Source organism: Parasteatoda tepidariorum, chromosome 5, assembly GCF_982258835.1.
Source record: "Parasteatoda tepidariorum strain Cologne lab strain chromosome 5, Ptep-v5.0, whole genome shotgun sequence".
Taxonomy (NCBI): domain Eukaryota; kingdom Metazoa; phylum Arthropoda; class Arachnida; order Araneae; family Theridiidae; genus Parasteatoda; species Parasteatoda tepidariorum.
The window spans coordinates 116,596,866-116,623,714 of record NC_141759.1 but is presented as its reverse complement, the minus strand read 5'-3'; the positions used below and the strand labels follow the sequence as shown (position 1 = coordinate 116,623,714).

At 31.6% G+C, this 26,849-nt stretch overlaps 1 long non-coding RNA gene across 3 annotated transcripts; it reads left to right on the top strand.

Moving 5' to 3' along the window:
* Nucleotides 1-3,846: 3,846 nt before the first annotated feature.
* Nucleotides 3,847-22,203, top strand: LOC147810056 (uncharacterized). Of its 3 annotated transcripts, XR_015434106.1 has the most exons (5): nucleotides 3,847-4,115; nucleotides 9,377-9,507; nucleotides 11,090-11,395; nucleotides 18,703-18,786; nucleotides 22,186-22,200. It is a non-coding gene; the product is annotated as an uncharacterized LOC147810056 (long non-coding RNA). The 3 variants fall into 3 exon arrangements; XR_015434107.1 differs by lacking the exon at nucleotides 18,703-18,786 and having other exon boundaries at nucleotides 22,186-22,203; XR_015434105.1 differs by lacking the exons at nucleotides 18,703-18,786; nucleotides 22,186-22,200 and having other exon boundaries at nucleotides 11,090-11,475.
* Nucleotides 22,204-26,849: the final 4,646 nt, after the last annotated feature.

The window sequence follows — 26,849 nt, the reverse complement described above, 5'->3', positions numbered from 1 at the left end:
TGCCAATTCCAGAAACTGCTGTCCACTCCTCAGAGGTACGGATTAATTGAGCGGTAACTTTTCGTTGATACATACTGATATTCGTTAGAAAAAGCACAAATTTATAATTTAAATACATCAAAACTGATCAGAAATGTAGACAAAGACATAAGGCCAGGATAGCCTGGCTGGTCGGGCCCTGGACCCATGTTCAAGAGGTCGTGATTTCGATCTCCACTGGGCATCTCGCGGTGACTCCCCGCGTAGTAAATGGTGACTGGTGCACGTTAAATCTGTCTAGTCACAAAGTCCTCCATGTTCCGATAACAAATCAAACCTCTGGGGGTACTGATCCAGGAGTTTCCTTGTCCTCTGGATTGGGTTCAAAATAACAAGGCTACGGTGTTGAACGTCAGTAGTCGTAAACCCAAAACTGGGTCTGATGTTCGACGATGGTTATGAAATAAAAAAACAAACACATAGTTTATTCGCATTTCATTAGAAAATCCATCAGATCTAATACTTTTCACTAAACTAATTATGTGACGCAAACAATATTGCACTTTGACTTAAAATAACTCATTTTATGTTATATACGTTAGCTACATTTAATACTCGTTGTCGATAGCGAACCCTCAGAAGTGCTTTTCAGATAGTTTTGCTATCTGAGCTTGCTCATTTCACCTGTCCTGAAATTAAAACAGCATTCTACTTGCCTAAAAATTCAAACTATAGTATTTGGAAACCAAATTCATATTGATAAAGCGTTTATTTTCGATTTTTTTTTATTATTCCCTTTTTTTTTAATTTTTTTTTTCTCCCTTAATTGCATTAATTTTTTATAAATAATAGTGGAAATCAACCTGAATATGGGTGTAGTTAATGGGAAAAATTGCAAAAATAAATAAATTAAAAACATTGATGAACTCCTACATTTTCGTGAAAATTTACTCCCTTAATTCTAATAATCTATTGTGCATATGTTACAATTAAAGTAATAAATCAGGTTATTATTAATACTAACAGGTCAATTTTAATAACAACCGCTTTTTTGGTCAAAGTGAGAAATATCTCAAATTATTCACTTTAACCGGTTATTAACAATAATAACCAGTGAAATTTGGTCAATGTTATTAAACGGTTTATATCGCATTAGGACTCATTGTATATGTGTTACGGCTAAAGTGGTAGATACGGTTAATATTAATACTAAGCGGTCAATATTAAAAATTGCTTCTTTTGATCAAAGGGAAAAATAGAAAGGAGAGATTTCCGTATCGTGATCTACTGTAGAATAATCGCCAAGTCTTGCCATCTTCTGGGCAGCAGCCCGCGAGAAACTAAAAAAAAAAAAAAAAAAAAAAAAAAAAACACAGGAAGAAACCAACTCGACGGGAATAACTCGTGGCTATCCCGGCAAATATCTACATGCATTTTTTTTCTTCTTTTTATAAAAAAAAATCAATTTGACACTGTGGAGATTGTAGTTGGCCTGGCAGATCACGACACGGAAATATCCCCAATAAAAACGGCAGATCCCAAGGCCTGACGGACACTGAAAAATACTTGTAATACTTCTCTAAAGATCAACAAGAAAATACTTAAATTAAAGCAATCCCTCTTTCACCCCCCCCCCCCAAAAAAAAACTAGCCTTATGTAGATATGAGCCCTGACAGTTGGAGAGAAGACAGTAGATTTTCAACATAAAACTAATTCAACTTTTACTCTTTCTTAGTGGTTTCTTACTTAAAATTTGTTTCATATTAAATATAATGTATTCTTCTATATGAATTATAATTTAATTCAGCAAATGCTTATTAGCATTTTGTTTTTGTTGACATTAAATTTGAAGTGGAATTTACCTCTATGAATCCCTTACACGCTGTTCAATTGTAAGCGCTAAACACAATGAGTGTGAGTGGTTTTGAAGGCGGAACCGGTGACTTTCGGGGCCTCCCTGGTCTAGCGGTATTCCCCGCCGAAAGCAGTGTGAAGCGTGGAGGTGGCGGGTCCGAATCCCGCCATAACCCTGGATGTATTCTTTGTGATGTCCTTATCTAAATTGTTCTATCTGCCCTACTTGACATTGGTTTAGAAGCCTAAATTAAGAAAACAAGCCTGCAAATATATGTAATTTCAATAAAGTAATAAAACCGGTGACTTTCTTTCTCATTTATACCTCCAAGTAGTGGACTGATCGTTAAGACACGGTTCCCAGCAGATTACCGAAGTCAAGAATCACTGGCTGCGGTCAGTGTGCGGGTGGGTGACCATTTGGATGAGATTGCGCAGGGACCGAGGGTGTGCGGTATGTTTCCTCGTTAAACTGTTCTACCGTAAAGTGCTCGACTTTGCCTGCAGGTCGTCGGGCTACCGATTCGGGGATGCCATCCCCTCTGCAGAGGATCAAAATTGTGAAGGCATGTCTTCGGATCATCCTCAGGGATGTTTCCCAGACCGTCGCCAATAGCCCATTGTGCAGCTCTAGTGCGACGTAAATGAACTACAACAATATCTACAAGTACTTTTTTGGGGTACTTTATTTACGTCGCTCTAGAGCTGCACAATGGGGTACGGTCTGGGAAACATCCCTGAGGATGATCCAACACACACTTTTTTTGGTCAATGGCTGGCACTTGGATCTATTTCCCAATGGCCTCAGAAATGCCAGAATTGCTACTCTCTTATCGTTACCCTGTGAGCACCTATGGCTAAGCCACAGCGTTGGAGTAGCGTCGCCCACGTCATACAACCACAAACCCGTTTATAGGGCGGGCTACAATCACACAGAAGAAAGGACATAAAACACAAAGAAACATCCATGCCCTGAGCGGGATTCAAATTCACAACTATCGGCTCCGCAGTCAGGCACGCTAACCAGTCGGCAGATGATCCAAACATATAACATTGCAATTTTTGATCCATTGCAGAGGTGACCGCTCCCCTGCTTTGGAAGCACGAAGTCGAACACTTTACTGTAGAACAGTTTAACGAGGACCGATACCGTGCTCCATGGTCCCTACGCAGGATGATCAAAGTGGTCACCCACCCGCTTACTGACCGAGATCCATCAGTGATGCTTGACTGCTGGAAACCGTAGTCCTTACGATCATTTCACTGCGGGACCCAAGTTGCGACAGAGAATGCTGTTGGTTTAAATTGCTCATCACGAAGAACCTTAGTAGTTACAAACTAACCTATAAATCATGTAAAGAATAAAGTAATGATTATATAGTGCTTATGAAAGTTTGTCTACTACAAAACACTTAAGCGTGGAATTTTGTAGGTTCGATTCCAATCGTAACCATGTTACATTAGGTTTTCATGTCCACCTGCATTTTGAATAACTTTACTTTCGAAATTAGAGGCACATTGCCCGTTCTTTGATTTAATTGTACAAGCCTATTAATTTATTTATGATTGATTTTTCTTCAGTTATACTTTATTCCATATTCAGTTATTCAAATATTTGAGTCCCGCAGTGGATTGTTCGTAAAGACACGGTTCCCAGGAGAACGTCGAAGTCAAGCATCACTGACTGCGATCAGTAAGCGGGTGGGTGACCACTTTGATCAATACTCGTAGGGCCGAAGATGTGAGGTCCCCGTTAAACTACTGCCGTACAGAGAGTGCTCGACTTGGCACGATGGTTATAGGGCCACCAAAGCGAGAGTGGATCAAAATGGTGATGGCATGACCTCGGATCATCCTCAGATATGTTTCAAAGACAGCTGTTAATAACGCATGGTGGAGCTCTAGTGTGACGTAAATAATACACTTACCTACCACATCATCAACTCAACTCAACTTTGATAGAAAATAATCGTTATCTACATTAAGGGATATAAAATCAGAGGCACGGCCGGTCTCGAATGAGCTCTTCCTGTCTCCGAACTGTAAGGGCCGTACGCCCAGTTCCACTACAACGACCGAAAGTCTCCGAACTGTGTCATTTGTAAATTGTAGTCTTGTGGGTTTGGTCTAATTATTAATGCTAAGATGGATACCTCTATCCCTGAAATTTTCTTCAAGGCCTTCATCCAAAGACTTAGTTTCGTTCTAAAGATCTTCAATCAATAAGTTTATGACCAATATGCTCGTTTATATATGACTTTTCTCTTGATGTTTTTTTAAAGTAAGTTTTTCTAATTTTTATACTTTTTGCATTTAAGTTTTTCGTGATTATTAGTGGTACGCTTTAATTCTCCATAGTTTGTGATTACTTTTTCAAAAAGATTAGTATACCTGTTTTAATAATTGACTCACTTGGATAATTTTAAAAAATATTTTTCTTCGTATTTTTTGAGCATGATTAAAATAAAACTAACAAATACTAAGCGTAATTTTTAAAATTTTGTGTTCTCCAATATTGAATTTTCGAAGCTCGTTTTTGCTTAAAACTGTAATTCCCTCTCAATATTAAGAAATATCGTATATTTATAAATTTGTATACGTATGTATATTTCATACAACGGTATTAACTCGCTATGTTAAACTGAGTTGCATAATTTCATTTTACTCTAAATATTTTTAATCCCACTAATTTGAACTATTTATGATTAACAGTTTAATAAAGATTAATGTATACCAACATTTCTAAAACTAATTTAACTTGCATAAGCTTTAGTTTGGCAAAAGAAAATGTTTTTTGCAATCAAGTTAGGTTTTTAGGTCTCTCAGATTTTATATTTCACAACTCCCATACTACTTAGTGTCTTTTGACCCCTTCTTTTCCTTGACCAGGTAACACAGTTTAATTTAGTTACTCAGTTAATTAGTTTGCTTGCTGCAGTTGAGCAAATGGTTTCAACTTTTAGCCGGCGGTGTTTTTGCTTCAAACTATTGTCCGGTACACCAGCTAAAATGTAAAGATGTAATATTGAAAATGATTTTTTTGAGAGTGTCAGTTTATAATTTGAAATCAAAATTAAATTCCGGGAATTAAACTAAAACGCTTAGCGTTCGATTCTCAGACAAACCATATTTAGATCAATAGAACTTAGTATCAAATTTTATTTTGGTAATTTCCTAATTAAATATTCGTTAAGTCTTCACCAATTTTAGGATGCGTGATTGTTCTCTCAATATTTGAGAATCTGTTGAAGTAAATGTGCTAGTTTCAAAATATAGTCTACGATTAAAATGCACTTTTACATAAATACATAAAAGTTTAGGCCAAGCCTTAAAGCAAATGATCCAATAAAATTTATATCTAATTTATAAAATTTTTGCTCATATCTCAATTTTGTCTGCTATTATTAAAATTTACTAAATAAAGTCTTAAACTTGTTTCATTGTAAAATTCAAGCGTGCAATGAAAAACAATTTATTGAATTCACATTCTTTAAAATTAGAAAACTATTTCAGGTATCTAGATGTCTGGAAACCAAAGAACTAGAACATACAATATGGCATATTTAGTGTTATTTAAATAAAACACATGGTATTAATAAAATAAGTTTTTAATAAATCCCGCCTCGTCAGTAATGTACTGTTATTTCAGAACAAATTTTAATATTTAAGGTAACGCATTCTGTTCCAAATCAAAATTTTTATCAGACAATTCAGAATCTGTCTGTAATTACCGCTTACATTATTTAAAACCCTTAACCTTCCGTTAGTCGCGCACTTGTTTCCGACGTGGTTAATCGCGTTGCACTTATGAGGTGTTTCTGATTTTTTGAAAGCCAAATGAAATTTAGTCTAGTTTAAATAGTTAATTGTTACCAATTTAAGACTCTTTAGAGAGATAAATATCAAAAAACTTATTTAGCGAAGTACCGAAGATAAATTTTTCTTGCTCCCGCGTCAGATCTCTTCCTTCATCACAAGATGTTCAACCAATTGACGCAAGAAGGTTCTGCGGTTTTTTACTCCGTAACCATTTTCTGTGTATATAACTTGACCATTTATACCTGAAACGTTGAGAAGGACAGAAAATGAGATAAAATATATATATTTAATTCATAAAAATATTATATCCATAATACTTGCGTCAATGGTCGCGCTGCACCAGAGGGGTGATTTGAGCGGTTCCAACTCTCCATCGACATGTTCTAAGGTCGGTTTTACACGGACATTTGAGTAATCCAAAGTTAGGAACATAACATTAGGCTCGACCCCCGGAAAAATCTATTGACGGCAAAGGAGGTGGAAGTGCAGTAGGGATGCACCTGTGAGGTGCGCGCGACTAACGGAAGGTTAAAGCTTAAGACTCGCTGTCACATGACATAGCACAGCATTTTTTAAATTTTATTTTCCCCTTCCAGTCAACCTAAATAGAAAACATTTAATTGCACAAAATTTTTATTGTTTCATGACCCTTGTAAATCTTGGTATCTTTCCTCCCCTTCTGTTTTCCAGACCTTGGACCAGATAACACCGTTTAATTTCGTTATTCAGTTAAGTAGTTTGTTTGCAGTTGTGCAAATGATCTCAACTTTCAGCAATAAATTCAAATGAATGTCTCTTAATTGAAAGTAAATCAATACGAAATGCAGGATTGCTGTAAAATAAGTTTTTCCTTTAATTATTATTTTGTCGGAAAACTTCGTTCCTAATTCAATTGTGCAATTCCTGAGGTGAATAACTAATATATTTGTTGAGAGATTCTAAGTGTAGTAACTTTCTTTGAAATTTATGAAAATTAGAAAGTTGATCTATTAGTATAGAAAACATTAAAGGGTTGCGCAACTTTCAGATTAAAAATCTCTCTTTATAGGGAGATTCTACTCTATTTTAATAGAGCATTTACCCCAAGACATTAAAATCTGAAAACTATTTGTTAATTTCGGTTAAATATGTTAAATATCATCACACTGAAACATAAAATCAGATTGTTGTATATAATTTACTGGATGTGTACTAAAGGTTTTGCAATCATTGTTGGCTAATTTTAATTTCATTTGTTTTTTCCTGATATTTAAATGCGTACAGCATTGCAAATTTGTAAAAGGTATTTCTAATCGGGAGGTTATTGCTTACTTCAAGTTTCCATCGCAGCCCAATTTAGCTAAGCTGCGAACACCAATATGGAATTGTGTTCGATAACTATCTGTATCAAGCCATTTTTCAGGATTTCTGTAGTAAACTGATTTAAAATTCTGAGCAGTTAATGTCATTCGAAAATTTGGACTGAATTGAGAATTGTTTTAAAATGAACAAAAATATTAAGTCTTTAAATTCTTTCTTTTCAAAATTTAAGGCTTTAATTTAATGGCATAAATATGCTGCACCGAACTAATCGTAGAACTTATCATAAGTATAAAATTTTCAGCAGCAAACTTAAAAGCAATCCTAACTAAAACAAATCTAAATATTTTGTTTTCTAAAAGTTGAAAATTTCAAAAACTTATGTTCAATGTACTGGAACATTTGTTTAAAAGTTAACGATCGCTTTTGCTTAGACACACCGGTATTGGCTATTGAAATCTTTGGTTTAAATTTTATAAGTTTAATTTTAATTCTTTTTTGGGGGAAAGTAATCTGCATATTCGTTTTATAAAAACCTTCACATTGAATTTCAGGATTTGATATAAATGTCTTTATAATTTTAAGCTAGTGATATGTTAATATTTTTGTATATGGAACCAATATGGAATTGTGTTCGATAACTATCTGTATCGAGCAATTTTTCATGATTTCTGTAGTATACTGATTTAAAATTCTAAACAGTTAATGTCATTCGAAAATTTGGACTAAAGTGAGAATTGTCTTAAAATGAACAAAAATATTAAGTCTTTAAATTCTTTCTTTTCAGAACTTGAGTTTAATATTAGTGATACACTAGTCATAAGTATGCAGTATTAAGCAGCAAATTTAAAATAATTAATTAAAATATTTCTATTTGTTTTAGTTAGGATTGTTCTTATGTTTTTTACAAATCGAAAATTTAAATATCTGATGTTCATTGTACTGGAACATTTGTTTAAAAGTTCACGATGGCTTTTGCTTAGGCGCATCGATATTGACCTAATTATAATCATTGGTTTAACTTTTATAGTTAAAAGTTTAATTTTTTTAGGGGAAATTTACATATTTGGTTTATAAAAACTTTAATATTCAACTTCAGGTTTTGATATAAATGTCGCTATAATTTTGGGATAGTCATGTGTTATATTAAGTTAATGTTTTGTGGGGATCATATTTTGATTGGTCATTTAATCATACCAACAAGCCTCTCAGTGAAAGGTTAGTGCGAAATGTTTGATAAATGGTAAACTTACGAATACGAAGTGTCTGCAGCTTGAAAATGTCTGCAGATTTACGGTACGGTACATTATTTACGTTGCACTAGAGCTGCACAATGGGCAATTAGCTACGGTCTGAGAAACATCCCTGAGGATGATCCGAAGACATGCAATCGCAATTTTGATCCTCTGCTGAGGGGATGACTCTCTTGCTTTGGTAGCCAGACGACCACCACGCGAAGTCTAGCACTTTACTGTAGAACAGCTTAACTGGGACCCATACCGCACACCCTCGGTCCCTACAAAGGCTTTTCAAAGTGGTCACCCACCCGCTTACTGACAGCAGCTAGTGATCCTTGACTTCGGTTTTTTTACAGGAAACCTTGTTATTATGATCAAACCACTGCGTGGGACTGGTCAAATTTTGCAAAGAAATGAAACATTACTTCATTAACTTTACTTCAGGTACAATTTTTTGTTTTCAACAAATGTTTTGTATGCCCAAAACGTTTAGAGTGGGTATAAAACCAAAGACATCCACTCTGCCACCAAAACCTAAACTAACTATATTTAATGGGCACAGGTTTTTTTGAGGAAAATATTCGGTCAAAAATAGTGTTATTCAAACAAAACTTAGCTATAAGTTTTAGGTCATTTTAAATTTATGAAATTAAAAATATTATACTAAGTTATAATTAAACAATATATTTGCATTTAAAAAAAGGTAGATTTAAATTATTAACTCTTTTTTTTTTTTTTTTTTTTTTTTTTTCTTTAGTGCGATACCTTTTCAGGGGGGTTAAAATAGTTTTGCCGTTGTTGTTTCGACTCTGTGCGCACAGCATTATTAACACTAGAGAAACTGAAACTTAGTATATACCTATATTGCCCAAAAGCAGTCTAAATGACTGCATTGTGCAAGAATAACTAATGTGTAAAGAAATTTGTTTTAAAATTAATTTTTAATATTTCTATACTATTTACAGTTGTATAACAAGTTATAAGTAAATATGAACAAGAAGAGAAAAATTATGTTGTACTAAAAGTTACAAAATTCTAAGAAATTGTGTGATCATTGTTTTTCTAATTGAAATTAAAAAGCAGTCAAAATGACTTCCTTGGGCAATTTAGATTAGTTAAATATTTGACTAATAAAACATAACCATATTAAACGGTTATGATTTTAATTAAATTGTCTTTGTTGCAGAATCCAAGAAGCTACCGTGATTTCATTGAAATTGATGTTTGATACTCTAACAGAGGAAGTAAATTATGCTAGTTTGAAAGAATATACCCTAGAGCAGAATATTGATTATTTACCTGGAAGTTTAGTGATTGGTAAGAATTATTTTGATCTGATCGAGTAATTGTTTAATAAAATTTATTTAATGTATTTAAACTCAAATACAGCATTTGATTAGTGTGTAAAATATTTTATAATTCAATCTCTAAACTATTTCAAAAATCAAATTACTCGGGTATCAAACTGGATAAAAAGGAGAAATTTCGACGAAAATTTTAATTTTTCATTAATGTTTGAACATGGTTTAATTGGCCAAAACATAACTTTTTGTCAGATTCTTAGAATTAAGTTATAGTAGTTTTTTCGTGTGCAGACAAATGGAGTCGGAAGTGGATTCTTAAAAACGAAACTTTATTTGTAACGTTTAGAGTATTTTAACCTTTCCATTTCATTAAATTATATTTTAGATTTATTCAGAGGACGAAAATGAATTTTATGAACGTTAAAGTACTCATTTTCTAAGCGTCTATATTAAGATTTTTCATCAGTTTATTATAGAATTTGAGATTATTTGTAGATTTGTATGTTGTCAATTATTTGCACTAAAAGCTAGGGTTTGAGTGAATTTCTTAGTGTATTTAAAATTTTTCTTGAAGATTCAATATTCCTAAATATTTTTTTAAAGATTTCAGTTCAAAACACACGTAATTACACTAATCTAGAGAAATTATATTGAATTTTATGAATTATAATTTGTTGTCGAGGATTTAGTATGGCAAGGAAAATTTGGTTTTTGAACTAATTTGTTTTGAAATATACTTTTTAATTTTCGGATTCTTGCTAACAAATTAAATTTAGCCTTTGTAAAAATATGTTGAAACTAGTCTCATACCTTAAGGGAATTTCATTTTTATGAAAACTTGGCTTCCTCTAATTAGTTAAGAATGTTTTGGGGTTTCTCGTATATGTTACCAAGGGGAAGATAGAGGGGTGTGGACTGGACATTGTGTAAGCATCGTTGAGGTAAGCATCATTTTAAATAAGCTAGGTAAGTTTTTCAAATGTATTAATTTTTTAACTCGTTAGAAGTTAATTGCGTTAACATTGTTCCTTACGTTTAAAACTTATTTCACCTTTTTAGTTTCTTAGTGGGGGGGGTAGGATTTTAACGTCTACTGATTTAATCTGCTTATAACTATTGGGAGGCTAATGAATTCGGCCCAATGTCATTCACCAAATAATTTCAACTCTAATTACCTTTCGAATGCAATATTCCCCATGCATACATGAAAGCTGTTTCACTTACTTTCGTGGTGATTTTAAAATTTTTAGTAATTTAAAATTTCGACTGCACCGTTAGACTCGGGGATTTTCATTTTAACTTTGTCTGCGTTTGTTAATAAATGCTTGTGTTTTACTCCAGTGATTTGGAAAGTACGCACATAGTGCAGAGGACTTGTGAGTAGGAATTGAATGTTTGTACTAATGTGATCATTATGGCCATTTCACAAAAATATCAATTTCAAAAGCTTACAAACGAAGGGGTTGAAATGAATCATTAGCTTGGTAAATGATTATAAAACTTGATTCGACGCACTGATATCGAACACTCTTACTAAAAGACTTGTCTAATTTTACCGTGAAAGTAAGGACATTTTTATTTTTTTTTTTAACTAGGCTTTGTACTGGATACCTCAACGACGTATAGTAACTCTTAAGGACCCTATTTGCCGAGATCTCCATTTCGGACCTAGTTGCCATAGGAAACATGTGTGCCAAGATGCCCTCGATTACTTAGTGTGATAACTATGTGTGCCAAGATGACCTCAATTACTGACCTAGTTGTCATGAGAACAATGTGTACCAAGATCAGCTTGATTACCGACCTAGTTACCATGATAAACATGTGTGCCAAAATGATTGACTTTTGTTGCCATGACCGAACTGAAGAGTTAAACCTACCTTATTTCCTCGACTCAAAAGGTTTATTTTTTATATTCTCTAATATGGAAATTCCACACTTGTATTATATGAATATTTAAATATAATTTTTTTAATAAGAATTAAGCTACATATTGTCTTTTGCGAAATCCATATTTTCAATTCCGTGCATGCAATTTAAGAGTACTCAGTAATAAAGTAAATTTATTTCTAAGATTTTTCTTAAATATAATTAATCGAATTGATCTAAAGTTTATTATATCCAAAATTTTGTTCATGAATTATTTTAATAGTAAATTGTTTATCCATTAAATATCATAAATTAAATTTAAAGTCTTAGAGAATGTGCGTCGAATTTGCGGACACTAAGTATTTCATTTATCCTGCGAAGTGTATGTATACGTACACTTAAGTATCAAAACGTTTTAAGACAAGCTTATTGTTAGCTAGTGCTCTTAATAAATTATGACTTAATGTCTTAAAAATAAACCTAGAATATTTATGAGAATTAACTTTCAACGAATAAAAACTAATTTCGATTTATTTGTTTTTTCTTCAAACTGTTGTCCAGTACAAGAGCTAAAATGTAAAGTTGTACTTTTAAAAATTGATTCCTTGAGAGTGCCAGTTTAAATTTGAAATGAAAATTAAATTACGGCAATTAAACTAAATTACTTGGCTTTCGATTCTCAAACAAAATATATTTAAATTAAGAAAGCTTAATATAAAATTTTATTATGGTATAATACTAATTATATATTTTTCAATAAATCTCCACCAAATTTTCAGATGCGTGATTGTTATCGCATTATTTGAGAATCAGTTGAAGTAAATATACTAATTTTAAAATGATATCTACGACTTAGAATACACGTAATATAAGAGTTTAGGCCAAACTTTAAAACAAATGATTTAATAAAATTTATATCGAATCTATAAAATTGATCGCTCAACTGTCGGCTATTAAAATATACTAAATAAACTCTTAAACTTATTTCAATGTAAAATTCAAGAGTACAGGGAAAAACCGGAATAGTTTATTGAATACACAATCCTTAAAATTAGAAAGTTGAAAAGTATTTGAGGTATCGAGATGCTTGGAAACCAAAGAACTAGAACATACAATATCGCATATTTAGGGTTACCTAAATAAAACGCACGGTATTGATAAAATACTTTTTAATAAATCCCGTCTCGTCAGTAGTGTACTGTTATTCAGTACAAATTTTAATATTTAAGGTAACACATTCTGTTCCAAATAAAAAAATTTTATCGGACAATTCAGAATCTGTTTGTGTAATTACCGCTTACATTATTTAAAACCCTTAAAGCTCACGGCTAGCTATCACGTGTCATAGCACTACATTTTAACGTTTCTTTTCGCCTTATAGTGAACTTTAATAAAAACATTAAATGCTGTATATTTAACATGTTAATACTTCACAATTTAGTCTGTCGTCGTATTTTTATGTACGTATTTATAAATATAAATTCCTCTAAACAAAGAAATTAATAATTTGTCAAGCATTTATGTAGTATATATGGGCAATAACAATTATACGTATTCTATTAAAAAAATTAATGTACTCTATATCAAATAGAAGTCTAAGAACGAAACTGTTAAAAAAAATTTTAAAATAAAAAACTAAACAATAAAGTTATTGTTCAGAAGTATACATTTCGGCAAAAAACTTTCGCATTTCGTAACTCTTGGGGAAAAAACTGCTAGATTTTGGTAGAGCGGAAATTTTTTGAATAATTATCTAGTTAAAATCTGATGTTTTCTCACCTAATATGAATTGAGGAAGAAATTTGGTAGGAACAAATATTTCAACTTCTTCAGGTAATTCTTTAAGATAAACTGGAATTATATTTCTAATTAAATACGTTCGATATATTTTTATAAATAGACTTGTGGGTTTATGCAAAACTAGTTTCGTTTTTAATCTTATTTCTCAGCAGAGTCTATTTTGTATAACGAAATTCCTTAAATAGATATGCCTCGATTTGCTTTTCCTCTAAATATTTATAGTGGTATTCATTCAGTGTTCAAAAGTAACTCGAGTAAAATCTGTTCGATTAGAAGTTTCAACACTAAATAATATTTATTACGGATGATTTGGTCAATTTAGTTATGCCTAGCCAGCTATAAACACCGCGCGTGATAAAAGGATGTTTTAAATTTTTGAAAAGCTTCAATGCTGAAGCTATATCTAGTCGTAGTTTCAAAAAGTAAACAAATTTAGAAGATTAAAATTGAAATTTAGTTCCCTTTTTTAATGCAATTATGCCTGGATGAGCAAATTTAAAGCAGTTTATGTTTAAGGAATTTCGTTATGCATTCATATTGTTCACTTCATTCATATTCACGTTCACGTCATTCATATTATTCATTCATCACGTTATTTCATTATTTCACTTAATTCTAGCTAATTACTAACATACGACTAACTAACATATATTTTAACCATAAAACATTAATTCATGGACTCTGCTGCTAAGTAAGTTTAAATAACGGGGCATAATTACGCAGTATAAGTTATTGAAGTTTTTCTTAATTACGAGATAGCATTTCGTACAACTGAAGTTGTGCAATAGTAAAATGATGCAGAAAATATGTAGAGATTTTTAAAAGAAAGCGTAAATTTTACTAAAATCCTGTCTTGTTTCAATGCATAAAATTTTTGAAATTTGCATAAATTAGACAAATTATTTGTAAACGGGACATTATTAGACAAATCGACAGAGGAGTTTTAAAAACGTGTATCTATTTTAAATTGAGTGAAAATAGTACTTTTTAAACTAAAAACAAATTAAATCTGTAGACATTCTACAATAACTAGTGAATTTTACTAAGACTGAAATGCCTGTACCAGTTATTCTAAAGGAAACTGAAATTAAAAAAATACAAAAACTTATAAAAATTAAACTTGCCAGCTTTGTTTTTGTAGGTCTCTCCTATTAAACAAACCCTAAACAATAATCTGAATACCCTGAAACAGTCTCGTATGTTATTTCGGGCATTTTTTAAATGTTCGCTATTTTAATACCAATAAGAGAGCAGAATATTGTCTACTTGTAATACAATTTAAGGTTGGTTGTAAGGTTTGATCAAACATAGAAGCGCTTGTAAAAAGACTTATGGCTGAAATTTTTCCCGAAATTTTAATTCTTACGCAGAGTTATCATAAGCTATAAAATTTGCTTAGTGGATACAGGGCTCCAAATGTTAAATTCGTGAGCCTGACTGGCCTAGTTGAGTGATATTTCAGGTCTACGAAGTTACGTAGAAAACTTAATTCATAATTTAACGAGTTGGCAGAACATTGCAATACAAAATTAATTAGCAAGTATGTGATAAAATCTCGATACATTTAGTGCATAAATTTAATTTGTAAAACAATAAATCTTAGTTTGATGCGAAGAGTCATTTCGAATCTGACATTTAAGCAAATATAAGCTTTGGAATTTTTGTAAAGTTTAGTTCTCAAAACGCTAAGGCAGGCACAAGTCTGTTTAACTCGAGTGCCGTTGCTGAAATTGAGATTCGTTAATTTTCTGTGCAATATTGGGACATTGTTCTGTAACAGAAAGTGGGTATAATTGAAGCGAATGGTTCCGTAACGTCCGGACAAGTATGAAACCCTGCGAGGACTGCCTTTCTGCTTCTTTGTGTTTCACATTCGTTCTGCCGTTTCGGAACTTCTCGGGTCACTTGTACGCATTGCTGTAAGAAAATATTCTTATATTGCGTATTAAGCCTCTGCCCATTTAATTTCTGACTTTTACTGTTCGGTTACTACCGCTGCTGAACTTAACGATGTAAATTGGTAAACTTCGGGTTAGTTACGGAGAATACTCATTTTAGCAAATTACAGTCTAATTTTAAATCTCGCTATGACAACCACTATGTATATACGGCTTATTTTTGTCATAAATGTTGATAGAAAATCCTAAATTTCTTTAATGCAGTCCAGCTAATCATAGGGGATATTAATTCTCGCGATTATAAAAGCAAGATTGTTCTTAATGCCAACCCGTATTTGAAACTAGTTTCATTATAAATTCGTTTCGACTAAATATGAATCAAAATTGTAGGTTAGCGACGTTTTACATGTGGAGTCATCTATCCGCATCATAAATCGTTGTTCGCCCAGGTTTTAAACATCGTGGAAAGTACTCGGATCTTTTTTAACTTGTATAGCTATTAAAGGATAATGCACGATAGCTGCTAGGCATTAAGCAATGAGGAATTTCATAAAAAAAATAGTACATATCCAATAGAGAATTGACTTAAGCTACTCTAAAATTGGGAAAGTGGAAATTGATTGGAAAAAATAGTTTTCGAAGTAAGCATGGTGGAGCTTAATTGAAAAATAAATTAACAATCATTACAGAACAGATATCCCTTAATCTGATAAAAAAAATAGTTTTCATAATTTCGAAAATAGGTACATAATTCATAACGTCCTTCGAGATCCAAATCAAATTTTAGAATTTACTTTATGACAAATTTAAAATAAAAGTTGGACAACAAAATTTGAACATTTTAATATTACATCAAAAGTCTAAATCTGTTCGAAAATGTGAAAGAATGTGCCAAGAGATTTATCCAACTTATCCGAATTTAAAAATTAACTATGTTAAAATATGTTAAGAAATAAAATAATTCTTTCAACGTGTATATGTTTCTAATAAAATGCAAAAGATATTTTGTATATGTGTATTTACCTACGTGTCTTAAACATTATAACCAGCGTATTTAGTAGAATTTTTAAATGTTAACTTAAGATTTCAAAAATCTGATTTTGATGCAGTGTAAAGTGAATATGTAATGAATCAAATTATTATTTCAAAATCTCTCGGACGCATATTTTTTAAATTAAACTAGTTATTGCAAATAAATCGATTTGATAAAAAAAACTGATTTCTGTGCGAAAGAGCTAAAAATATAGGTTCTTCGTCAGAGAAGGAAAGTTTCCGTTATAAACATGAATCGACAATTTGAAGAAAAAATCCACGAGGTAAAGTATAAACTAATTTTCTAAATCTATTCATTTTTAAATCCTTTTTACAGTAAAATTTTGAAAAGTTTTCTTATTCTCGTGGTATGTTGATTATGCGAATACTTCTATAAGAATAAATGACACAGATAACAATAAGATTGTCTAAGAGTTAAAACGTGTGTATTATATGAAATGCAGATTTGCAAATTCCTAAAATTTCATCTCAAAATTTTTATTCATTTACGTTTCATCCTAAGCTAAACATTGTTATAAGGCTAGAAATTTTTACACCAATTTAAAATTCAATCATGTTAGAACACCAGGGTTATATTTTACAAAATGTTACCTTTCGGAATCGGAACTGTTTTCAAGTCTAACTTTCTAAAAAGTAAAATTTATATGAAATTCTCATCTACTTTTAGGTATTAAACTTTAAAAAATAGTACCACTTAACTCAACACAAACAAACATGGTAACGCCATTGTTAGTAGAGTGCCATAAAAAATTTGATACACCAAAATAAATCTTGAGATACTATATCGAAATTGCAACTGTATCATTTTTATAATTGCAGAGAACCAAATTTAAACCTGATAGCACGTAAATATTAAGACATCGATTATAAGACAGCTGAATGAAGTGCAGCCTATTAAGCGCGGTTTATAGTTGATGATATAGTAGGTCTACGCAATTTGGGGACATCGATCTGCAGCATAAGTGTGAATCGGTATGTTCTAGACTAGAGCCCCTGAATTAGACAGGCTGACTTATCATTTATTTTTGGAGCAAAGAGCTAACATAAGCACATAACATAACTAATACTAACATAACGTTAACTTGCTAATTTGTTTGCTCCAATATTGCTTGATAGGTCAGCTCTGATAGTATAGGCACCTTATACTAGACTAGTGTGGAATATGACGTGGAAGACGGCCGCCCTGCTTTCTCGTCATGCTTCACACTCGTCTAGCCGTTTCGGAACTTCTCTATTCACACATGCACTCTTTAATAGTGGATCAGTATCCTCGTGCTGTGAAGAGACCTTTAACGGAAGTATCTATTGATTAAAGAACATGAAACTAGTTAATTTTTAATATGTACTCAGTTTTTACTCTTAATATGATACTGCAATGACTTTTGTGAAAGCGAGAGTTCCCAGCTTTCTTCAATCGTTATATTGATCATATGTTCAACAAAAAATTAGATAAGTAGCACTATAAGCCCTCGGGAGTTTAATAAACGCCAGCCGAAAGGGAAAAATTCCGTTCTTAAAAAAAGTCTAAATTTTTGGAAATATTTTTTTTCTAACTATGCCATTTCTTGAAATTGGTAATTTAAAAGCTGGGAAAAATTTAAACTGATAACTTGGAACCTCAAGCGAAAGTAGTGTCTGTTTTATCTAAAAATGCAGTCTAGAAATTAAACTAAATGCGCAAATCTGCTTTTCATATATAAAAGTTTAAACATTTTTTTTAAATTTATCAAACTAATGGAATAGTTTTAGTTGAAGGAGAAAATTTAAATTAAAATCTTTAGTGTTAACTTTCTGATTTCTTTTGCGTAATATACTATTTAGAAAGAAATAAAATTAATGTAAATTAAAAATTTAAATGTATATAGGTTAATTTTTGTGATGAATGATACATATTTTTGATTTGAGAATTTTCAATAGAGGATCATAAATATTTTTGACTCTGTATTGTGTAACTAAATAGCAAAGTTGCTGTTTCTTAACTCACTGCTCATTTCTTACTTAAAGTCCATGTCAATATAAATGTTTTGTTGTAAATGAGTAAGTTGTGTAAAATTTTTCTATTTATGAAAAATGTTCTGTTAATAGGACAAAAGCTTAATGTAGTTCATGTAAATTTTTAACGAGACTTGATTGTAAATGTTATTAGAGCTCCATGTAAATTAAGGAAGATGTTGTTACTCTCACTTACAAATTAGTTTTAAACATGTAATGTCCGGAAGCAGTCTTAAATAAAGATGTGTATTATAAAATGTTCTTTTGAATAAAAATATTTGATAGACAAAATGGTTTTAATTTTTTATGTATATAAATTTTTGTTTATTTCTCACCGAAATAAGTTATTCAGTTTTAAATTACCCCTTTACAGATAATGGGGATACATTTATCGTGATTTTTATTTAAAATTCGCAATAAGGAATTATTAGGATGTTAGTTGGACTTTTCTGTAAATTGTGCTTTACGGATGGTTATTAAAGTTAATGTCGTCAGAACTAAATTCAGTTTAACATTAAGTCACTAGTTTTAAAAGAATTTGATGCATTTTTATACCAGTGAGTATCTGCTCTTTTTAAAAGGAATGTTTTTCCTAGTTAAAGTGGAGAATCTAATTCAAGCAAGTAGATATCGAAAGTAAAATTATCCTCTCCAGCAAGAATGAAAGAGCTTTTTCACAGGTACGAGAAATTTTTTAGAGTATTGTTTTCTAAATATCTGAGGAAAATTAAGTGTGGAGAATTATCCTAAATTTCTTAATATGGCTTACCTCTTCCGTAACCCGTTTAAGCTCAAAAGTGTTAACTCTTTGACGCATTATTTTTATTAAATATTTTGTACTTTTCAATATATTGTATAAAAGTCAAAATAAAACAAAATATTTAGCTTATTTATTAGTTGTGCCCTCTTCTATTTCATAACCATACCAGTTTTTTTTCCTGATAAATTAAAATTCTAACGCGGCTCACTTCTAAACAATTTACACTTATTTGCAGTTAATCAAATCGAAATAGTTATTCATCATAAAAATTTCATCAATTTACAAAATCAATAACCAAGTTTCTGACTATAAAAAAGAACTATTTGGATTATATATTTCAGTATAGATTTCAGATAATTTAACAGACTTTTAGTAACTATTAGATTGCTTTCATGATTAAATGTACCAAACATATTTTTACAAGTGTCAAAAATATGTGAAAGGGAAATTATCAAATCTGCATCAAAGATTAGGGAATTTTTATCATTATAGATTAGTAGGTTAACAAACTAAATTCCGTTATTTTATCTAATTCTTTTTATTCAATGAAAGCTCTTTTGTACTTAGTTACCAAAGTTAAAAAGTTTTGTATTTACTGGATAAACTACAAGTTTCTTAAATTTTAAAGCATTTTTAAAACTTACGAATTCAAAAACTTCAAAACTTTTTTGTAAAATTCTGTGACTAGGTTCAATAGACCAAATTTAATTAACCTGGACAAATAGTTTCTAGTTTCTTCAGAATTTTCTAAATGCTGAAGAGCTGGGAAAAGACCTTTTCAAAATCATTAAATCTCAATCTTACTTTTCCATTATTGCACGAACGTAATATTCCATTCTCCAGGTTGATAATCTCGACAGAGAAAATTTTCTTCTGGCGAAAGTGCGCATACTTCAGATGAAGTTTTCTCAACTGTTTTTCATCCTCATAATGCAAGATGGTTTTATTACAACAGCAAATACTTTCCGTTGCGCCTGAGTTTTTTATTAGCTTTCAGAGTCTTTTATTATTCGAAAAAAGTCTGATCCATATAAAAGTACAAATTCCTTATTCAAATTCGCATTTCCTTAAAGCTATCAAAAAAATTCGAAAAATGTAACTGAAAATATCCTACCAATTTATACGAAGATGTTATGACTTTACACTTCTGCTACCAGATCTTTAAATAACAGAAAATTCAATTTTTACATAGAAATATGTAACGATGAAACTCCAAGACATTTGAGTTTAATTTATATTGATCATATTTAAAGAACACTTATTAGTTAATCTGATAAGGCAGGATAAAAAATGAAGACTCCAAAAATTTTTTAGAACAGAGCTGCTCCGTCCCTTGAAATTGGAGCATTGAATAGTACCTGTTACGTTAAACAAGTGGTTCCCAAACTTTTTTTTTTGATCCCTTTTTATAGTCAAAACTTGCCCACGAATCCCCAGTGCATATATGAACGGCATAAAAATTACAAATTAAGAAAAAAACATTTTGTTGAAAAACTATTTATTGAAATCATTTATCTTTTATTACTATTTATTATCTTTTGTTTAAAATAAAATAAAAATTAAAGACTTGGATGAATGTGAGATTTGATTATGTCCGGCTCAATGTTAGTGAGCACTAATTTCTAATCGTTTATATATATTTTTTTTATGATGAGGTTCCCTACGGCACTGAGACTAAGAGAAAAATATTCTCTTCCCAAGTTTTGTTTATACAGAAAAAGTTTTGCAACAAGCGCAGTTTTACGATTTTAGTTTTGATTAAATTTAATTATTCATCTTGTAGTTTCAAATTACTTTCGCTAAGCTTGGCAAATGTACTGAAAATACATTCGCTGCAGCTTGTTTTAAGTTAACCAGAAAACCTTGGTATCTTCGTACCATTGCCGGAGCACCGGCAGTAGCTACAGAAATGATATTAGTCAAGGGTATATCTTTTAATTCAATCAATAGCGTTTCACCTTGCGTATAGCATTTAGCAAGTAACAATTCTTTGTAAAATTTTCATTCTTTTGCAAATCTTACATAAGCTAAAAGTAAGAGCTTCGTTTCCTGGATAAGTAGATTCGTCAAGCTGTATAGAAATTCAGATATTTTTAAGTACGCGCGTTAAGAATTTTCTACGCACTGAGATATATTATCAATCTTTCTTTGTACATTATTATTACTCCGTGGAATTATTTTTACAATGTTAAAAGCTGGTTTGTGCAACCCGGTGAGTATTACCTCACTTACATCTAGTAAAATAAGTTCTTCAATAGTGTGGAGGCTTTCCGAACTTTGCAATCATGTAATATATAGAAAAATGCGAAACTATGAGAAGCATGCAATCCATCGTCACCTCTCTTAGATGTTGTTGCAGTGACGGTGTTTTCAGATATTTTTCTTTGACTGTTTGAATAATAGTTAAATCTTTATCTTTTTTATCACTATGGACTTTTATCAATTATTCGTTAAGCTTGGAATGTTTCATTGAATCACTTGTTATAGTTTTATTACATAGGAGGCACATAGGTAAAGTACAATTTCCTGGTGAAGAAATAAAGACATACTTTAAATATTCAACATTGTATTTTCGGCGTTTTTTCTTCGACTCATTCATACTGTTATCTCTTAAAAAGGGAGCAAAAGATATAAGAAAATTTGTAAATCAACTGTTTAATTTGTAACAAACCACTGCTAATAATTATAAGCACCCACCTTTATTTATAGTTTACTTAGGATGTAAAAATCGCTACGATTTTATTTATCTTAATTTCCTTCATAATAAAAACCAATAACAATTTTATTATTTTATATTAAACCTCACGCGGACTCCCTGACGTTGTTCAGGGACCCCTAGATCAGTTTTTATTTATCACGGACCCCTGGTGGTCCATATGAACCACTTTGGGAAACACTATGTTAAACCATCCCTACAAAGTTCAACGAAGAATGTGAGGAAGTTTCCTCATTTCTAATCGGAATTTTTTTTTTAATTACCTGAAAAAAAACTAGATTGGTAACTAAGATATCAGGTTTTTTTTTTAAATTAAACGAATCATGTGTTTTCCTAAAAATGCCTTCATTTCCAGCCACGTCGATGGTCTATCCCTTAAACTATTCCAAGCATATCCTGTTTTTTTTCCTCCAACTTGAGCTATCTGCTCCTTAAATTAATAAGGGGTTATTAAGCTGTACTTTGCGCTCACAAAGCCTGCATACATAAAATAAAGATATTTAACAGCTTCAGCCAAGTAAATTTGTCAGACGATATGTCTGGTCCTGAGTGGATACTCCCCCCTCTATACCATACTAACGAGAGGATTTTCATCCATGACAGATTTAACGTGCATCATGTTGGGCGACTGTGAAGATGAACGCCAGTATCGAACCCTGAACCGAAGCTCTCGACTAGCTATGTTCGAACCGACTGCACCACCAGGGAGTCTCCATCTAAAGGTTTGTGGTTTCTAAATCCTTGTCAAAAATAAGGTAGGCACTTTATTAAAGTCGCCAATAGCACGATGAGCTATTGGCGACGGTCCCGGAAACATCCCATAGGATTATCCGAAGACATGCTATCGCAATTTTAATCCTCTGCAGAGGAGATGGCACCACTTCTTAGGTAGCCCGACGATCTGCACCCGAAGTCGAGCACTTTACGGTAGAACAGTTTAACGAGAACCGATACCGCGCGCCCTCGGTCGCTATGCAGGCTGATCAAATTTGTCACCCACCCGCTTACTGACTGCAGCCAGTGAGGCTTGACTTCGGTGTTCTACTGCGAGCCATGTCTTTACGGTACACAGCTGGACTTTTCAAAGTTCAAGAACGGGTATTACGAGCTACAAACGTGATTTATGTTTTTTTTTAAAAATGAAGAAAAAAATATAGTTTCCAAAGAGCAAAACCGCTAAGAATTTTTTTATTTTTTTAAAATTTATATTGAATCAGTGGGCATGATCTATAGCACGAATGTGAAAAGGGTCTCTAGTTTCGAATTTTAGATTTCTCGTGCTTTTTTTAAAATTATTTTAGACCTCCCTCCCTTTTAGATGATTTTTAAGATGCTTGTAATAATTAGCATGTAAATAACAGTATGTAGTAGGAAATTATATTTCGAGTTCAAAATATCTCAATATGCGAAAAATTCATTTAGGTTCGAAAATTAGGTTCATTTTTTCCCATCAGAATTTTTTTTTAAAATTATAACAAAGACTACCTATATCAGAATGGTGAATTTGGGCATTTGAATGCTTTTTTTTACTTATTATTTTTAAATTATTTAAGAGAGCGATTTATTTCCTATAATTTGCATGAAAAACAAATTTTCTCATAATAGCCTCAAATTTTGACCTATTTACGTATGATAAAAGGGGGGTTTTTTGAGGGAGGGGGAGGGACGACTAACGTTTTATTTATTTTAGAAATTAGTTTATTCCAACTTTGATGGTATATCATACATTATATGATGTATATTTATTTATATTAAGAGAAGTAAATGCAACACAATTCATAATTTAACCATGAAATTTTTAGATTGAATGATTTATAAGATGACTTTAAAATCAAAAATTATAAAATTTTTATTATGTGTAACAGTATGCCACTTTTTGATATTTTGTACATTTAGGATGATGTGGTCTTCCAATTTAGAAGTCAAATGTTTCAAAGTTCTTTGGGAATCCAGTATAATTTCGAACACGTTCGATAGAAACATACCGAAATATGTTATATTTAAAATTAATTAGCAATTAGAAAAGGATTTTTTGTACGTCAAAGAAATTATTGGTTACTAATCACAAGATTATTATATGAAGCTATTTAACAAAACTTCTAACCAAAACATTTATGTTTTAAGTCAATCAGAATATAAATTTTGAGTAGTTTTAACGCAATGTTAAGTTTCTCTGCTGCTATGAAACGAAAATGAATTAAAACGATTCTAGAAAACTTTTAACACTCAGGAAAAGTATCTTTACAGATTATTACACTGTGATTATATTGAAAATAATTTTAAAAAATTATATTGTGCTTAAATAAAACCAAATAAACTACTAACTATGATTTTAAACTTACAATGATAATACTTTTGCTTCATTGAAATCGTTGATTTGGAATTTAAATAAAATTAATAAAAATTAAATGGTTTTAAAAATATCACTTACATCATAGAGAGAAATTATTTTGTTACATTATATTTTATTTTATAACCGTTGTTGAACTGCCGAAACAATTTTTGGATTTACTACTGCTAATGATCAACCACGTAGCCTTGTCATTTTGAACCAAACCCAGAAGACAAGGGAACTTCCGAATCAAGTATTAAGAGAAATGTGCCTTCATGTAGGATTTTTTTATAGAACTAACCAGCATTTGCGTTACATGGAGAGGAAGACCACGAGAACCACCCTCGGTTAGCCTGACGGCAAGAGGACTCTAAGCCGTGATCCATCCACCAATGAGGATATTTCACGTCAGCACTCATTGGAAGGCGGACGCTCTCCTGAGCCATCGCGGCTCCCGATGTTTTATTTCTCATATCTGACGTTGAACAGCCGATCCAGTTTTTGGGTTTACGGCGACTAATGTTCAAATTCGTATCCTTGTCATTTTGAAGAAATACAGAAGACAAGGGAACTCCTGTATCAGTACTCCCCAGAGGCATAATTTGTTATGCAAATATGGAGGACTTTGTGCCTCGTCAAATTTAACGTGCATCAGTCACCATTTACTACACGGGTAGTCTTCGGTGAGGCGAACTGAGTTCGAATCCCATTCGATGCGAATTCCCGCCCCACAGGATTTCCCTTTGGTACGATTGTTTAGTAGTTGTTTGGTAGTTGTTATGAGAATAATAAAAAAAAAAATTCTTAAATGTCTTAAGGTAATTTCTAAAAGTAAAAACCAAGTGATGGGCAGAGTGATGGCAGATTAAAGCATTATGTTTCGTGTTTTTTGTTGAGACGCTTAAGAACTTTTAATTTCGCCATTGAAATCGATACCGCCATGTAGCTTTATACAGAAAAGAAAAAAAATGTACAAGGCCGAAAAAAAAGAAAAAAAGAAATGAAGTTCTGAACTTCAGAAGTAAAAGTTATTAATGCTTAAAAATTCGTCCAATTTGATAATATATTTTTTAATGTCATTATTCAAAATATTTATGTTTTAATTATAACGCCTTAACCTTAAGTATTTATGATTGAGTGTAATATTTCCATTATTATATGCTCGAAGATTAATTTTTTAGTAACTAGCATTTAAGATTTTTGTTTCCTAGTGATAATATATACAAAAAAAATTACTATTACAATTATAAATAAGAAACTATATTAAAATTAGACATTCCAATTAATAAAATAGAAAGACACTTTTATAGTTCAGATTAATATCGGACAAAATGATACTATAAACGTTTTCTTATATGCTTTCATTTATTTAACAGTAAAAGTTGAAAACTAAAATTAGAAAATGATGACGGCAACCATTGAGATATTTTTCTAACTTTAAAATATTTAAAAAAAAAAACTATAAGGAATACCCAGAAAATATATGAATACTATATTTTTGAACAGAAATAATTTGTTAGCAGAGTAAAGTTTGATAGCTATTATCAGAAAAGGGTCGAACATTCAACTCATTTCTTCAACAGATTATTTAAATCGTCTGCAGACTAGACCTAAATGGAGTAAGGGAAGCGAAGAGTTTAAAGAAAATGAAGTGGTTTTAGTGAAAGGTGAGGATATTTCAAGGGTACTGAATTGGGTACTGAATTCAAGGGTATTGAAATCTTGCTAAAATAATTAAGGTTCACCCAGGCGATGATAATATAATTAGAGTGGTGACATCAAAAACAAATAAAGGTATCGATAAAAGACCTGTAAATTGTGAAATTATACATTTAATTCTAACCAACTTTAAGTGATTTTTGTATTAGATATTGCACTATAGTTTATGTCTGTCGTTTGTATCTGTTGAATATTGTTTATTTTTGTGAAATTGTCAAGGCGGGTGGCATGTTGTGCCTAGCCACTGTAAAAGCGAGGCTGTAATCGCAAGAGAGAAAGTAAGAGAAACCGAGAGTGTTAATTGTGGAGGAGAGAGTGAAATAAAAATGTGAAAGAAATTCAGTCCATCTGTGGTTTCACAATTTGAGATGTATTTAAAGATTGAGAGCTATCGAGAGACAAAACACCGAGGTTGTTCAATTTTTATGATCTGCTGGACAAATTGTAAACTTTTTGTCACCGCATGATTCATTTGGTTTCATAAGAAGGAATAGACACCCCCTTTTTATGAAAATCAACTCGGCCGGCAATAAATTGTTGTTTTAAAGGCAAAACGATGATAAATTCTGCTTGTAAAGATTTCTTGTAAATTTCTTGTAAAGATTTATGTCTCTTATAAGAGACATTCACAATTTTGATCCTCTGCAGAGGGGGTGGCACTCCCGCTCCGGTAGCCCGACGACGTACACGCGAAGTCGAGCACTTTACGGTAGAACAGCTTAACGAGGACCAATACCGCACACCCTCTGTCCCTACGCAGACAGATCCAAAGGGTCACCCACCCGCATATTTTTTTAAATTTTTTTTAAAAAATTTTTTTAAAGTAGCAGTATTATAAATAGACCAATAAAATTATAATTTCTTTATTTGCATCTTTTTGCCATGATAAAACATATTTTTATTTGTCTCGTATTCCCTTCCGTATTAAAATGTATCATGCATTACTGCTTAAATGTCGTCGGGAAAACCCTGAAAAGAAATATAATATTACATTATTAAAAAAAATCCAGCTTTTTTACTTAATTTTTATTTGTTATTTTTTTTGTAGATGAGAATAAATTAAAGACGAAAATGTGTTCTTTTTACTTGCACATTACCACCAACTTCCTGTTCACTTTTCCTCAGAAAATTCTGAGAGACAAGTCTTTCGTTTGTTTTCATATAGAAAGTTATTCAACATCCCTGAGGGATGGGAGGAGACAAGAAGACTGTCCTA